We start from the raw sequence: 12,530 nt of genomic DNA on the forward strand, positions 1-12,530 counted from the left end.
GTTCTCTTTACAGAAGAGGTGATTGCAGCATTCTATTACTTGTATTGATCCAGAGGCTCTCCTAAGAAGGTCTGGCCAGGTCAGAGAAGTTGTATTTTGAGAGGTGACCCAGTGTGGACAGCCTTACCCCACATTCCCTAACCCTATGTGACAAACGATTTTTACTTTCAAAAGTTTAAATGGATTACTAACACCTTTTCAAAATACAACAGAAGACTGAATAAAGAAAAGAACACAGTGCAGGAGCAAAGATTCAGTCACCATGTGCTTATCTATAAAAATGGATGCTCTGTCTTTTATACCTCTAGCCCCTCCCAAAGTCTTGTCAAATTGACTCCTTCCTCACTGTCCGGTGGTGGAGATCACTTTCTTACATCTTGATTAAAGGTCAGGTACTGCCATAGTGATGAACCAACCCTCCCAAATGCCCAAACTACAACAGCCATCCTGTGATATCAATGCAAGGGGAAAGGGAAAGATAACTATACATCTACAAAACTTCTCTTAACATATATTAAATATTCTCCCCTTAATTGTAAGAGTCAACCGTAGGATAACTCATCTACAACAAACCCCCATTTTCTTTTTCTAGAAGTCATTTTGCTCAAACAATTAAGTAAAAATACTTCTCTTTCTCTTGAATGAGTCATACCAGCATCTGTTGATGTGGGCAAGGACAGTGGGAACAGGAGAATAAAATCTCAGGTTTTCCTTAGACACACTTATTTGTAACAGACAAAAGGGCATCATCGAGGTCCAGTATGGTTTCACTCCTATCTACTGTGCTTATGTGGCTGCTACCCATAGTTAGTGTATCTTAGGGGTGAGTACAGAGGCCAACTCAGTTCTGCCCTCTAGTCCCTGTTGAATTCAAAGACAATTGAGGAATTACAGAAATCCAGTATGGCATTTTGTCCCCACCATACCATGCCTATGGGGTTGCTACCCGCAGCAGGGCTATGGAGCGTTCCTTGTAGCAAACAAAGGGGCCAACCTGGTCTTGCCCTCCTTCCTTTGTCTTATTTTCTTAAGGAAGCTGTTCCATTACCTTTTACTGTGCCTTGTGTACTTCCCCTCAACAGATGCTGGTTATTGTCACCCATTAAAACAGGAAGACAATTCTCAAGCTGGTTGGTGGAAGCTTGACTCTACTTTTTGGGCATCTTGGTGTCTTTCTGGTTGTCTCTCAGTCTCTGCTTGAGAGTCAATCTCGTTTCACCTGGCCTGGATGTTATAGTCCACTCTTTGGGTTCTTCTACTGGGCCTTTGACTCTGTTGGCATGAGTCCATCCCTGCTCTGCAGTTCACACGGCCGATTCCGTAGTGAGCAGTGCCTGAAAGGCAGCTTTCCACTGAGGAGTTAGAGGTTCTCCTCTCCATCATTACCCAGTCCTCAGGATTAATATTATGGATTCTGAAATCCAGGTGGTAGTTTGATGAATTGCCCCTTTGTGTCTTAGCTCTTCTAAGGTTTGTGCTATAGACATAACATAATTCTTGGCATTGGCTTCCCCTTCCTCCTAGGTGGCAGCCTTCTGGGGTGAGGTCAGGAAGGGTAACCCAAACATCATTTCATAGGGTGTCACCTCCTGATCTGACTGGGGTTGGGTTCTAATTCTTAATATAGCCAATGGGAGACATTTGATCCATGACATACGGATTTCAATCATTAGCTTAACTAAAGCTCTTTTAAGAGTTTGATTCATTCTCTCAATCCAACCAGAACTCTGTGGATGCCATGGAGTGTGTAATTCCCATTTTACTCTCAGGGCCTGAACAACTTCCTGCAATATCTTCAATGTGAAATGAGTTCCCTGGTCTGAATCAATCCTGTTTACCAGGGAATTATTTATTCTAGAAGTGTTTTACTCACAACATTGGTATTGGCTTTCACAGTGGGTACCACCTCTACCCGATGAGTCAAGTGATCTACTAGCCCTGGCAAAAAGTTCCACCATTGTATCTGGGGAAGCTCAGGAAAGTCTACTTGGATGTTTTGAAAGGGCTTTAATGCTAGTTCTCACCTTCTCTGGGTGTTTTCCTCATGATTTTCTTCTTCACTTGTTGACATATCACACACAGTTCAGTTACTTGCTTAGCTATTCTGAAAATTCCTATGCAGCCCAAATCCCTTAGAAATTGATCACTTAGTGCTTGTGTACCCCAGTGTGTTGTTCCATGTATGCCTTCTAGCATTTTCTTGGCAAGGGATTTATTATTATTTGCCTCCCATCTACTAATTTCCACTTCCCTTTGTTATCGTTCTTGGCTCCTATTTTAAGGAGTTCTTCCTCTTCTGTCCTACTGAATATGGGGACCTTTTGCATTTCTCTCACTGTTGTTAATACTATTATTAGTTTTTCTGTCTCTTATTCAGTTGCATATTTAGCTTCTAAATCAGCTAAATTGTTCCCTCGCACCTCCTGAGTCGCCCCTTTTTGATGTCCTTTAACACATATCACTGCTACTTCCTCTGGCAATTTTAAGGTTTCTAACACTTCTAAAACAAGTTTTTCGTGAATCAGTCCCTTTCCTTTTGAATTTAATAGCCCCTTCCCAAATTTTTGGAAAGCTATGCACTATTCCAAAAGTGTATTTTCAGTGTGTATATGTTGTTCCCCTTTTCTGTGCTAGTATTTCCAGAGCTCCTTTTAGGGCATATAGCTCACATGCTTGGGCTGACCAATTGGAAGGTAACTTTCCCTTTTCTATGGCTACCAACCCTTCATCCACTATAGCATACCAATACCCTGTGCCCCTTTATTACCTGTGAAGATCCATGGATGTACAATTGTTTTCCACCTTGGAGTGGTTGATCTGTTAGGTTCTCTCTTACTTTAGTTTGATAGTTTATAACCTCTAGGCAATTATGTATTAGTTCCTCACCTGGTTCTCCATATAAAAACTGGGCAGGGTGGGGTTGGTTACTCACGATTAGCTCTAAACCATTATCTATTAAGATGGCCTCATACTTTAGCACTTGGGAATCAGTGAGCCATTTCTCAGCCTTTTGGCTCAGGATACTCCTTAGTGAGTTTGGGATATATATCTTCAATTTTCCCTCAAAAGGGCAATTTTTGACTTTCTGCTATGAGTAGGGCGGTCACTGCCACCGCCTGAATGCAGATAGGCCACCCCTGGCTGACAGGGTCTATTAATTTTGATAAATAGGCCACTGGTTTCCTGGATCCTCCCCAGTCCTGAGCTAACACTCCATGTGCCACCCGTTTTTCTATATCCACAAAAATGTAGAAGGGCTTGTCTAAGGCAGGAAGGCTCAGTGCTGCTGCACTGACTAATTTTTGCTTTAAAGCTTCAAACTTTTGTTCATCGTCTTTTTCCCACCTTCAACTTCTTCTTCAACTAACTTTTCATACAAAAACCGGATGGCCTGCGTGTGTCCTTCAATCCATAGCCCACAATATTCCACCAGGCCTAAGAACCTTCTGATTTCCCTCTTAGTTCTTGGCTGTGGGAATGAGACTATCCCCGTAATTCTCTCAAGGTTCAGATGCCAGATCCCTCGACAAATCACATGTGCTAGGTATTTTACTTCCCTCTCTACAAACTGGAGTTTCCCTTTTGATACCCGAAGTCCTTGGTCCCCCAGGAAAGTTAACAATGCTGTGGTGGATTCCCAAACTTATTTTTCTTTCCGTCCTGAGAGAAGCAAATAGTTTACATATTGGATGAGTTTTATCTCAGGTTTAATGGAGAAGAGTTGTAGTACTTCTCCTAGGGCTTGACCAAAGAGGTTTGGGGATTCATCAAAGCCTTGGGGTAACCTAGTCCACCAAAGCTGTTGCTTCCTGCCAGAATTGGGGTCCTCCCATTCAAAGGTAAGTATAACCCACTTTCCTCTGCCAGTGGGCACGCCCAAAAAGCATCCTTTAGGTCTATAGTGCTGAACCACTGGTGTGCTGGGGGGATGTTACTCGGTAATGTATAGGGGTTAGGCACTACTGGGTATCGATTCACAGTTCTTCTCTTCATTCTCTCAAATCTTGGACAAGCCTTTAAGTCCCATCTGACTTCTTTACTGATAATATGGGTGTGTTATGGGGGAACATAACACACCCATATTATGGGTTTTAAGGTCCCCTCCTCAAGTAAGTCCTGGATCACCGGCTGCAGTCCTCGTCTCCCTTCCAGGGAGAGTGGATATTGTCATACCTGAGCTGGATGGTTCTCATTAACTATTTTTATTACTATATGTTTCATGTTTAATTTACCTCATTTTTTTTTGTTTTGCCCACACCATCTCGTGAATTTTCTCCTCATCTTCTTCCCTTAAATGGAGAAGCTTAACTACCATTTTCCCTTTCTCTGGGACTACTCCAATGCCAAACTGCACCTGTAAATCCTGTTTTAATAAATTTCACCCTGCTTCTGGAACTAATAGAACATCCCCAATTTCTATTTTATTTGTTCCTTCAAACTTTATTTGCTTTATAACTGCAGCTTTGAACCCTTCCCCTTGTCTTGGTTTGAAAAGACAGACATCTGCTAAGGAAGGCAGGAGCCTTCCCTGAAATGGAAAATGTAAACCCCTGCCCTCTGAATTGTTGAAATTAAGGGGGAGCTCTTAGGCAAAGATGTGGGAGCAGGAATAACAGTTCTTTATTAGGGAAGAAAAAAAAAATAAACAATGCAATAATACAAAACAACACTGATAGAGTTGGAATACGACCTGACACCCTGTGGGTCAGGGTGTTAGTAGCAGTCCAATTCAAATGGTGGCTGCAGTCCTTCTGGAGGCAGGTGTGGTTCTGTTGGAGCAGTGATCCTGTAGAAGGCTGTAGTCTTCCTCTGAAGACCCAGTAGTGGTGTAGATGGCCCTGGATTTCCTCTGGGAATCCAGTGGAAAAGGCTGTCCTGATGTTCTAAAATCTCAGATTATATCCAGGAAGGAATGCTTTGCTCCTCCCTCTGGGCGGAGCATCTCACAGTGGGATGATGCAATTTTTATCAGTCATGCAGTGATATTCAATAGCCCATTAACAGCAGATGTCTCCCGGGAGGGAGGATTGGCTGTGGAAAAGATAAAGAAAACTTCCCAATTAACAGAAGATAACTGCCCCACCTCTAACAGATGGGAATAGAACACACACATTACTTTGCAATCCAGGACATTATCCACCCCTTATTCTATTTCCATCTGCATCATAATGAAACCTTACACAGAGTTCTCATTTAAGACTGGGTTTCCCAGTGGTACACAACGGCTTTCTCCATCTTTCTACGTTACCCACCAAGTGTAACCAGGTCCTTGAGCAAAAACAATCCCACGGATGGGTTTGTCTTTGCCTGAGGTGAGATTAATCCAAATAGTCTCTCCTAAAATACCTTTCATATGTACCACAGGGACTTTATCCCCATCCACTGTGTGCAGGGGTTCACACTAGGCAGGACCAGCTCAATTCATAGACCCTTGAGTGTTGACCATCCCAGTGGCTTTTGCTAAGTTCATTTCCCAGTTTCTATAAGTTCCCCCATGTCACTGTGATATTTTCTGAAAAATCCCTTTGCCAGGATTTCCTCTCCTGGGAAGTCGAGAAGTCTCAGAGAAAAATGTAAATAATAATGATCTGATTATCTTCTCCTGTGTTTGCTGCTTTGCAATGTGGCAGGTGCATGTTTGATTGGTTCCATGTGAATTGTTTTTACTTAATGACCAATCGTAGCCAGCTGTGAGTGAGTGACTCTGAGGAGTCATGGATTTTTATTATTCATTCCTTTCTAGCCTCCTGGTGTATCCTTTTCTTTACAGTTTAGTATAGTTTTAGTATATAATTTTATAATATAATGTAATGTAATGTAATGTAATGTAATATAATATAATATAATATAATATAATATAATATAATATAATATAATATAATATAATATAATATAATATAATATAATATAATATAATATAATATAATATAATATAATATAATATAATATAATATAATATAATATAATATAATATAATATAATATAATATAATATAATATAATATAATATAATATATAAGCCTTCTAAGAATATGGAGTCAGATTCATCTCTTCCCTTGTCCTGGGACACTCATAAACACCACACGCCCACCAAGTGCCTTCAGGGTAGTCTTAAGTATTCTGTTACACCATTCAACTTTCCTGGCAGCTTGTGCATGATAGAGGATATGATATATCCATTCAATACCATGTTCTCTGGCCCTGGTGTTGATAAGGCTGTTCTTGAAATGAGTCCCATTGTTGTACTCAATCCTCTCAGGGATACCATGCCTCCACAGGACTTGTTTTACGAGGCCCAGGATGGTGTTCTGGGCAGTAGCCTGAGGCACAGGATAGGTCTCCAGCCATCCAGTGGTGGCTTCCACCATGGTCAGCACACAGTGCTTGCCTTAGTGTGTCTAAAGCAGTGTGATGTAGTCAATCTGCCAGGCCTCCCCATACTTGTACATGGACTACTGCCCACCATACCACAGGGGCTTCACTCGCTTGGCCTGTTTGATGGCAGCACACATCTCACAGTTATGGATAACCTGAGAAATACTGTCAATGGTTAAATCCACCCCTCGATCTCGTGCCCACTTGTAGGTGGCATCTCTGCCCTGATGACCTGAGGCATCATGGGCCCATTGAGCTAGGAACAACTCCCCCTTAGGTTGCCAATCTAAGTCTATCTTTGACACCTCTATTTTTGCTGCCTGATCTCCCTGCTCATTGTTTCGGTGTTCCTCATTAGCCCGACTCAGGGGGACATGGGCATCTATGTGATGGACTTTCACTGATAGATTTTCTACCCAAGTGGCAATGTCTTTCCATTCATCAGCAGCCCAGATTGGCTTTCCTCCTTGCTGCCAGTTGGCCTTTTTCCACCTTTCCAAGCCAGCCCCACAGAGCATTGGCTATCATCCATGCATCAGTATAAAGGTAGAGCTTTGGCCACTTCTCTCTCAGCAATGTTCCAGGGCCAGCTGAACAGCTCTGAGTTCAGCAAGTTGGCTCGATCCACCTTCTCCTTCGGTAGCTTGTGCAACCTGTTGTGTGGGCTCCATACGGCTGCTTTCCACTTCTGGTTCATCCCTACCATGCAACAGGAACTGTCAGTGAAAAGAGCATAGCATGTTTCCTCTGCTGGCACTTGGTTATATGGTGGCACTTCTTCAGCACATGTCACTGGTCCTTGTTCCTCTTCATCGATGAGACCAAAGTTTTCACCTTCGGGCCAATTTGTAAGTACCTCCAAAATCCCAGGGCGATTCAGGTCTCTGATACAGACGCGCTGTGTGATGACGGCAATCCATTTGCTCCGTGTGGCGTCGGTGGTGTGGTGAGTAGAGGGAACCTTTCTTTTAAACATCCACCCCAGCACTGGTAGTCAGGGTGCCAGGAGGAGTTGTGTTTCCGTGCCAATCACCTCTGAGGCAGCTTGAACTCCACAGGTGGCCAAGATTTCCTTCTCTGTGGGAGTGTAGTTGGCTTCGGACCCTGTGTAGATTTGGCTCCAAAATCCTAGTGGTCAGCCTCGAGTCTCCCTAGGCACCTTCTGCCAAAGGCTCCAGGACAAGCCATTGTTCCCAGCTGCAGAGTAGAGCATGTTCTTCACATCTGGTCCTGTCCTGACTGGGCCAAGAGCTACGGAATGAGTGATCTCCTGCTTAATCTGGGCAAAGGCTTGTTGCTGCTCAGGACCCCAGTTGAAATGGTTCTTTTTGCAGGTGACCAGGTAAAGAAGGCTCACGATCTGACTGTACTCAGGAATGTGCATTCTCCAAAAACTTACGGTGCCTAGGAAAGCTTGTGTTTCCTTCTTGCTAGTTGGTGGAGACATTGCTGTGGTCTTATTGATTACCTCAGTTGGAATCTCACGCCGTCCATCTTGCCACTTTACTCCCAGGAACTGGATCTCTTGGGCAGGTCCCTTGACTTTGTTCTTGATGGCAAAGCCGGCTTCCAGCAGAATCTGGATGATCCTCTGTCCTTTCTCAAACACTTCCATTGCTGTGTTCTCCCACACAATGATGTCATCAATATATAGCAGGTGTTCTGGAGCTTCACCCTTTTCCAGGGCAGTCTGGATCAGTCCATGGCAGATGGTGGGGCTGTGCTTCCACCCCTGGGGCAGTTGGTTCCAGGTGTACTGCACACCCCTCCAGGTGAAAGCAAACTGAGGCCTGCATTCTGTTGTCAGAGAAATGGAGAAAAACACGTTGGCAATGTCAATAGTGGCATACCACATAGCTGCCTTGCACTCCAGCTCATACTGGAGTTCCAGCATGTCTGGCACAGCAGCGCTGAGTGGTGGAGTCACTTCATTCAAGCCACAATAGTCCACAGTCAATCTCCATTATCTGTCAGACTTGTGCACAGGCCAGATGGGACTGTTGAAGGTTGAGTGGGTTTTGCTGACCACTCCTTGGCTCTCCGGTTCACGGATCATTCTGTGGATGGGGATCACAGCATCTCGATTCATTCGGTACTCTCGGCAGTGCACTGTCAAGGTGGCAATTGGCACTCGTTGCTCTTCCACCTTCAGGAGTCCTAATGCAGATGGGTTTTCAGACAGTCCAAGCAGAGTGTTCATCTGCTTAATGTTCTCTGCCTCTACAGCAGCTATGCCAAAAGCCCATCTGAGTCCTTTTGGGTCTTTGTAATAGCCATTCCAGAGGAAGTCTATGTCCAGAATACACGGGGCCTCTGGGCCAGTCACTATAGGATGTTTCTGCCACTTCTTCCCAGTAAGGCTCACGTGGGCTTCCAGCAGGGTCAGTTGCTGTGATCCCTCCATCACCCCCACAATGGAAACAGGCTCTGTCCCCACATGTCCCAGTGGCGTCAGGGTACACTGCGCACCAGTATCAACAGTAAGGCATCGTATTTTCGTGGTTCCGATGTGCCAGGCCATCGGATCCACCCCATCCAAAAGATCCAGTTTTCCCGTGCCTCTCCCCGGCTAAAGGCAGGGCCCCTCTAACCCTGGTTATTATTTCTTTCTTGGACATACATGATAGAGGTACCTTCAAGGGGATCTGACAGATCATACTCAGCAGCTCGGTCATGGGAGGCTGAGGCTACCTTCATTTTACTGGAGTTCCCTCTGTTAGAGTTTCCCTCCTTGAGCTGACACATCCATGCTGCCAGGACAGAAGTAGGTTTCCCATCCCACCTTCCCATGTCTTCCCCATGGTCATGCAGAAAGAACCATAGGTCAGCTCATGGGGTGCACCCTCTCTCTCTAGCTGGGGAACTTTGGGCTCTGACTCTGGGGCCTGTGACTCGCACTGGTGCGATGTGGGAACTGTTCCTCCTCACCTTCTCCCTCACCACCTTCCTCAACTCTTCTTTGAGGTCCTTGACCACACCAGAGACATGAGCCTGCATTGGGCCATTGATCACACTCTCATAATTTCTGAGCTTGTTGGCAACAGAGCCCACTGTCTCTCGGTTGGTATCGGCATTAATCATTGCAATGAAGGTGGTGTATTGAGATGGCCCCAGATTTGCCAAACTCCACAACATTTCCCCTGTGCACCTGACCTTGTCGGGGTCATTATCATGCCATCCATCCCTCCCAAAGAGTATCTCCAATACTGCCACTTCTCTCAACTGTTGGATCCCTTCCTCAAGAGTCTTCCAGCACATTCTATGGTGGTGCTCCTGCATTGTCTCCCTGTGGACAAACCTCTCTCTGACACTCATTAAAAGCTGCTCCCAAAGGGAAAGGGACCCTGGCTCCCTTACAAAAATCTGATTCCTACCTGAGTTCTAGGTCAAGGGTCCCAGATTCCTTGCCTCACTACCATCCAGGTGCACGCCTGTACCCATAAGGTCCCAGACCTGAAGCAGCCAGGTTGTATAAGCCTCACGTCCCTGTTGTACAGAGTCTTTGTGCAGATTACGGAGACTTTCGTACATCAGGGACTCGGTGATAATTGCAACCTCTGGCTCCCCTGTGGGTTGTGAGGGCCCTTCCCTATCTGGGTGCTCTGCTTTCATCTTAGATCTCCTTGTGCCTACAGGGGCAACTGCTGCTGGCTGTGACTGTCTTTGCAGTTCAGCTGGAACCTGGAGAGTTGTAACATCTGTGGGTTCCACTGCTGCACTACTGGACTCTCGGTCTTTGAGGCAAGGGGAGGGCTTCTCACCAGCTGGGGAAGTGTACTCCTTCAGCATCTGGCCCACTCACATATCTCCTTCACCAGACCCCCCACTCAGTCTGGGTAGTTCATACTTGGGGTGGGCTGTGGGGCAGGGTCAGGCTCTGGGGCAGCAGCATCCCTAGGCTCTGGTGCCGTGTGTCAGGTTCTGGGGTAGGTGTCAGGGTGGTTATCCAGGTTAATCTTCCCTTCTCTCTAAAAGCTAAATAGAACAGGCCTATCAGCAACACCAGCCACTGTTTGATATCAAACAGTATTTAGAGTGGATCTGAACCCTTCAAAAACTGGTGGGGCACACCCAAAGAGATGGTTAAAGGGTTGGGAGAAAATTTCCCCCAGTGTAATTTCCTTAAAGCAGGTGCCATTATTAAAGTAACCCCAAAAGCATACAGGTAGTGTGTGATAGGTGTGAATCCATGTGCCTGCTTTCCAGAGGAAGTTAAAAATCCATTAATTCCTCACCTTATTCACCCATAAAACAAACCAGATAGCAGCCACAGTAGCCTTGGTTACAGGACCCATGTTTAGACAAGGGCCTGCAAATGGGAGAAATACAGCCACGATCACATGCCACCCAAAACAGGGTAAGCTGGACCACATGGTGTCGGTTAATGAGGTTTCTATAGCAGCACAAAAAATTACATTATTCAAGAACTGTTGTTCCCTTTTTGTTTCTATGCCCTTGAGCCTCACGTTGGGTGCCAAAATCTGTCTTAGTTTGGAAAGACAGGTGCCTGCTAAGGAAGGCAGAAACTTCCCCTGAAATGGAAAATGTAAACCCCCCCTCAGAATTGCTATCAATTTTAAATTAAGGGCTCTCAGGCAAAAATACAGGAGCAGGAAATAACGGTTCTTTAATAGGGAAGAAAATAAAAAGATAAAATAAACAATGCAGTAAACTAAAATAAGACTGACAGAGTCAGAACACAACTCGACACCCTGTTGGTCAGGGTGCTGGTAGCAGTCCAATTGAAAATGTGGCTGCAGTCCTCCTGGAGTGTCAGGTGTGGTTCTGTTGGAGCACAGATCCTGTAGAAAAGGGTGTAGTCTTCCTCTGAAGATCCAGTGGAAGAGGCAGCTGCTCCTCTGGGAATTCCAGTGGAGAAAGCCATGCTGGTGTTCCAGAAGCACAGGATTGTATCTGGGTAGGAATGCTTGGCTCATCCCTCTGGCTGGATCATCTCACAATGGGATGCTGTAGTTCTTATCAGTCATGCAGTGACATTCAATAGTCTGTTATCAGCAGATGCCTGCCTGGAGGGAGGATTGGTTGTGGAAGAGATAAGGAAAACTTCCCACTAAACAGAAGACAACTGCCATACAGTTGACAAATAGAATACAATTTGTTTGGCAAACCAGGACACCCTGCAACACTGGGGCTTGGTTCTTTCCTTCCCATGGAGATCACTGGGACACTGTGGGAAGGGACCTCATGGAACCAAGGGGATCATTGTGACACCACTGGAGCCCATGGAACCAAGGGGCCATGGTGACACAGCGGGGCTTCATGGAACCCAGAGACCATTGTGACTCTGTGGGGCCTGGTGGAACCATGGAGACCATTCTGACTCTTCAGGGTCTCGTTTCACCAAGGGGACATTATGACACCTCAGGGCCTCATGGAAGCAAGGGACCATTGGGACACTGTAGGGCCCCATGGAACCGAAGGAACATGGAGCAGGTCTGGCTGGCTTGGCCTCCCAGGGGCCACCTGACAGGTCTGGCTGATCTTGGGATGTCAAGGGCTGCTTCTCATCAGCTCCTGCAGCACTGGGGCTCCATGCTTTCCTTGCTATGGAAAAGAAGTGTCCCTCTTTTCAGATGCCCACTGCCAAAATTGGTACTGTCCTGAAAAAATTTCCCATATGCAAAGGTATCTCCTAGAACAAAATCTGCCAGCTCTGGCTGGCCTTGGCCTCTGGTGGTCACCTCTTTTCTGCCCAGGAAACAGTGGGGCTCTGTTCCTTAGTTCCTGTGGAAAAAAACCATCATTCATGTCCAGGCTCCATGGCCAAAATTAGAATTCGGCCTCCCAAATTCCATATATCCAAAGATTGCTCCAAAACAAGAGTAGCCAGGACAGTCAGGTCAGGCTGGCCCTGTACTCTGGTGATTTTCTTAGACTCTGAGCTGAATGTTTTCATTTGAAAACACCTTGGAGGCGGCCCAAAGATCTCCGAAGGTAGGGTTTTGAGGCCTTGGGCTCATGACCACTACATATGGACAAAGGAACTCTGTGCTCTCTGCTGTTGTGGTGGTTCTGCATCATGGAAGTGATGTCCTAAGAGAAGCTGCTAGCAGTTTCCTCCATGTCTGACGGAAAACAACAAATCAGTAATCAGCTTTGAGAACTGAGAAACTGTTAAACCACGAAGGAAACTGT

General features: G+C 45.6%; 1 long non-coding RNA gene across 1 annotated transcript; it reads right to left on the reverse strand.

Annotated features, from left to right (window-relative positions):
* Window positions 1-10,976: 10,976 nt before the first annotated feature.
* LOC135287714 (uncharacterized) lies at window positions 10,977-12,014 on the reverse strand. Its single transcript, XR_010351269.1, has 2 exons — window positions 11,488-12,014; window positions 10,977-11,401 (listed from the first exon to the last, which is right to left on the reverse strand). It is a non-coding gene; the product is annotated as an uncharacterized LOC135287714 (long non-coding RNA).
* Window positions 12,015-12,530: the final 516 nt, after the last annotated feature.

Source organism: Passer domesticus, chromosome 30 (assembly GCF_036417665.1).
Source record: "Passer domesticus isolate bPasDom1 chromosome 30, bPasDom1.hap1, whole genome shotgun sequence".
NCBI classification, from domain to species: Eukaryota; Metazoa; Chordata; class Aves; order Passeriformes; family Passeridae; genus Passer; species Passer domesticus.